This window comes from Palaemon carinicauda, chromosome 40, assembly GCF_036898095.1.
Source record: "Palaemon carinicauda isolate YSFRI2023 chromosome 40, ASM3689809v2, whole genome shotgun sequence".
NCBI classification, from domain to species: domain Eukaryota; kingdom Metazoa; phylum Arthropoda; class Malacostraca; order Decapoda; family Palaemonidae; genus Palaemon; species Palaemon carinicauda.
In genome coordinates this window covers 40,039,315-40,044,314 of record NC_090764.1, presented here as the reverse complement: position 1 = coordinate 40,044,314, position 5,000 = coordinate 40,039,315, and positions in this window count along the sequence as shown.

Here is a 5,000-nt window from a genome sequence, read left to right as displayed (position 1 = left end):
AATGCTTGAGGTAAGGGAGCTGAAAAGAGGTCAAAGAACTTCTAATGCTAGAGGTGTGAGAGCTAAAAAGAGGTCAAAGAACTTCTAATGCTAGAGGTGTGAGAGCTAAAAAGAGGTCAAAGAACTTCTAATGCTAGAGGTGTGGGAGCTAAAAAGAGGTCAAAGAACTTCTGATGCTAGAGGTGTGGGAGCCAAAAAGAAGTCAAAGAACTTCTAATGCTAGAGGTGTGGGAGCTAAAGAGAAGTCAAAGAACTTCTGATGCTAGAGGTGTGGGAGCTAAAAAGAAGTCAAAGAACTTCTAATGTTAGAGGTGTGGGAGCTAAAAAGAGGTCAAAGAACTTCTAATGCTAGAGGTGTGGGAGCTAAAAAGAGGTCAAAGAACTTCTAATGCTAGAGGTGTGGGAGCTAAAAAGAGGTCAAAGAACTTCTAATGCTAGAGGTGTGAGAGCTAAAAAGAGGTCAAAGAACTTCTAATGCAAGGGGTGTGGGAGCTAAAAAGAGGTAAAAAAATCTCTAATGCTAGAGGTGTGGGAGCTAAAAAGAGGTCAAAGAACTTCTAATGCAAGGGGTGGGGGAGCTAAAAAGAGGTCAAAGAACTTCTAATGCAAGGGGTGGGGGAGCTAAAAAGAGGTCAAAGAACTTCTAATGCAAGGGGTGGGGGAGCTAAAAAGAGGTCAAAGAACTTCTAATGCAAGGGGTGGGGGAGCTAAAAAGAGGTCAAAGAACTTCTAATGCAAGGGGTGGGGGAGCTAAAAAGAGGTCAAAGAACTTCTAATGCAAGGGGTGGGGGGAGCTAAAAAGAGGTCAAAGAACTTCTAATGCAAGGGGTGGGGGAGGTAAAAAGAGGTCAAAGAACTTCTAATGCAAGGGGTGGGGGAGGTAAAAAGAGGTCAAAGAACTTCTAATGCCAGGGGTGGGGGAGCTAAAAAGAGGTCAAAGAACTTCTAATGATAGGGGTGGGGGAGCTAAAAAGAGGTCAAAGAACTTCTAATGCAAGGGGTGGGGGAGCTAAAAAGAGGTCAAAGAACTTCTAATGCAAGGGGTGGGGGAGCTAAAAAGAGGTCAAAGAACTTCTAATGCAAGGGGTGGGGGAGGTAAAAAGAGGTCAAAGATCTTCTAATGCAAGGGGTGGGGGAGGTAAAAAGAGATCAAAGAACTTCTAATGCAAGGGGTGGGGGAGCTAAAAAGAGGTCAAAGAACTTCTAATGCAAGGGGTGGGGGAGCTAAAAAGAGGTCAAAGAACTTCTAATACAAGGGGTGGGGGATAGATGTCGCCAGCGAGGCTTTGGGGAAGGCGCGGCGGCGTCTGTGTTCTTTCTGATGCGTAAACTTAATTAAATACAAGTAAATACAGGGCATTAAATACGTATTACAAATACTAAACTCTTTCTTATCTTGACAGCACAAATGAAATCTTACAAGTTCCAACATGCTGAAATTCTCATAAGTTATGGACATACAATATGTTTATATGTGTGTACATATTTATCTACATATATACACGCACACGTACACACACACACATATATATATATATATATATATATATATATGTGTGTGTGTGTGTGTGTGTGTGTGTATGTGTTTGTGTGTGTGTGTGCGTGCATGAATGACAATGAAATAATATCTATCAGATTTTGTAGATTTAAGAATAAAAACCATTAGAAGGATATTTTGAGTTAAATGGCAGGACAGGATTAGAAATGAAACTATAAGAGAGATTACTCGAGTGCCATATGTAGATGAGATCATGATGAGGGGTAGATAGAGATGGTTTAGTCATGCTCTTCGCACTCCCCAAGAGAGATTAGTTCGCCAAACGTTCAGATGGGCTTCACAAGGCACTAATTGGAAGACCCAGACCTACATGGCTGAGGACTATGAAGCGCGAAGTTGGAGACGATGAATGGAGAAGTATTAAATTAAAAGCTCAAGATAGAGACGACTGGCGAAATCTAACCTCAGCCTTTTGCGTCAATAGGCGTAGGAGGAGACGATGATATGTGTGTGTGTGTGTGTGTGTGTGTGTGTGTGTATGTGTACGTGTGCGCGTATGAGTGTGTATATATTATATGTGTGTAAAATAATTGATGACTATTTCCAAATCCTATACCATACTGATGTTACTACAATATATGTCACATTATTGTTTAGATACATAGGGAAGGACGTTTTTCATCACAGGGCCAATATATCCATAGAATAATTACATGAAGAAGAAAATCTTATGGCCAAGAATGCTTTTAATGAAAACAACCTTCAAGCTTTACATTCAAGATCATATATACTGTATATATATATATATATATATATATATATATATATATATATATATACATATATATATATATATATATATATATATATATATATATATATATATATTTATATATATATACATATATACATATATATACATGTATGTATATATATATATATATATATATATATATATATATATATATATATATATATATATATATATTTATATTTATATTTATATGTGTGTGTGTTGTGTGTGTGTACACGCGCACGCGTCTATGCGTATAAAAACAAAATAAAAAAACGAATTTTGAATACTTTCTTATGTTCAGGAACCAGGAACATATCATTTTGCTAGAAATGTTTTCAAACTTATTTTATTTTTGTTGCTTTAATTTTTGCAATATGAGAATTACATGAAAATTATTTCTTAGTTCATTCCCGCCAGTAATCAATTCAACTTAATTTTCTAAATAGTAGAATTGCAATCAGATAGAAAAAAAATTAATGGCATACAAAGAACGTTTTTTCAAGCTTACTAATTTCAATCTTCATAAGGATCATATTAAGGCGATCATTCAAATCTACCCAGCATTGAATGGAATGCACAAAAAATAAAAAAGATCATATCGATATTTCTTATCAAGGTCAAGAGATATTTGATCTTACACTTTGTGTTATCTCGCTCGAGAGATATAACCCATTCTACTATACTAATGATATGTGTCACTCAAGAAGTACAAACGAAATATGATTTTGAAGACGTAAAGGAATATGCCTAGCGGAAAAAAAAAAAAAAAAATATGGCGAACCTTCGAAAATCTTCATGTTTGTAAGGTACATGGGACATGACCCAAATCATCTCAATATAATTACATTCATATATTCAATTAGAATTATTGTATGTGCTTTAATTATTGATGTTATATAGAGCCTTCTATAGTTATTAACATTGGTTTACTAGGATGTTTATGACTTATTCCATATTTTTCTTGTAAAACTTAAATACTGGTTCTGTATGATAATAAGAACAGTTATTGTACCGTATTGTTTGTCTAATTTGATTGTGACATAAAAAACCAAAATAATGGATAAACATTATTATTATTATTATTATTATTATTGTTGTTGTTGTTGTTGTTGTTGTTGTTGTTGTTGTTGTTGTTACCAGTAACAAAAAATAAAAGGACAATCTTTTTTTACTGAGTGCATGGCCTCGAAATTTTATTCAATAACCTTTGAATGATAAGCCTTATCTTTTGAGCTGATCCTGAGATAAGATAAACTCGAAAAAAAAATTGCCTGGTAGGCAAGACAGGCGTATTCTCTCCCCGGTTTTATTTGAATCTGTTTGTATGACAGGGACAAAGAATTATCATTATAATCATTAAGAGCCAAGCTATAACCCTAGTTGGAAAAGCAAGATGCTATAAGTCCAAGGGCTCTAACAGGGAAAAATAGCCCAGTGAGGAAAGGAAATAAGGAAATAGATAAGCTACAACAGAAGTAATAATCAAAATAAAATATTTTAAGAACAGTAACAACATTAAATTAGATCCTTTATATATGAACTATAAGAATTTCAAAACAAACAAGAGGAAGAGAAATAAGATAGAACAGCGTGCTCAAGTGTACCCTCAAGCAAGAGAACTCTAATCCAAGATTTTTGAAGGCTTGCATCTTAGAAATAAGAGATTCTAGTATATTCTAACTCCAAATTTTCATAAGGGTTTCAAGATGAAATCGCTAACTCCCCTCTGCTTACTATCTACCTTAACCAGATGTTTAATAGGTGCCTATTCCTGTATCTAGATCTAGAGAGGGACAATAGGATGAGGAGAAATTTTAATCAAGCTTTTCTCTGTTCAGATATGAAACAACGCCAACTACCATGAACAATCAATTATAATGTGTTTCTTATATATATATATATATATATATATATATATATATATATATATATATATATATATATACTATATATATATATATATATATATATATATATATATATGTATATATATATATATATATATATATATATATATATATATATATATATATATGTATATATATATAATATATATGTATATATATATATATATATATATATATATATATATATATATATATATATATATATTTGAGGTAGCAGGTTGGCAAGGGGATCAGACACCCGTTGAAATACTACCGCTAGAGAGTTATGGGTCCTTTGACTGGCTAGACAGCACCACTGTACATTGGAACATTCTCTCTGGTTATGGTTCATTTTCCTTTCGCCTACACATACACAGAATAGTCTGGCCTATTCTTTACATAGTCTCCTCTGTCCTCATACACCTGACAACACAAAGATCACCAAACAATTCTTTTTCTCTCAAGGGGTTAATTACTGCACAGTAATCGTTCAGATGCCACTTTCCTCTTGGTAAAGGTAAAAAGAGACTCTTTAGTTATGGTAAGCAGCTCTTCTTGGAGGACACACCAAAATCAAACCATCGTTCTCTAGTCTAGGGTAGTCCCATAGCCTCTGTACCATGGTCTTCCACTGTCTTGGGTTAGAGTTCTCTCGCTTGAGGGTACACTCGGGCACACTGTTCTTTATGATTTCTCTTCCTCTTGTTTTGTTAAGTTTTTATAGTTTATGAAGGAAATATTCATTCTATTATTGTTACTGTTCTTAAAATATTTTATTTTTTCTTGTTTCCTTTCCTCACTGGGCTATTTTTCCTGTTGG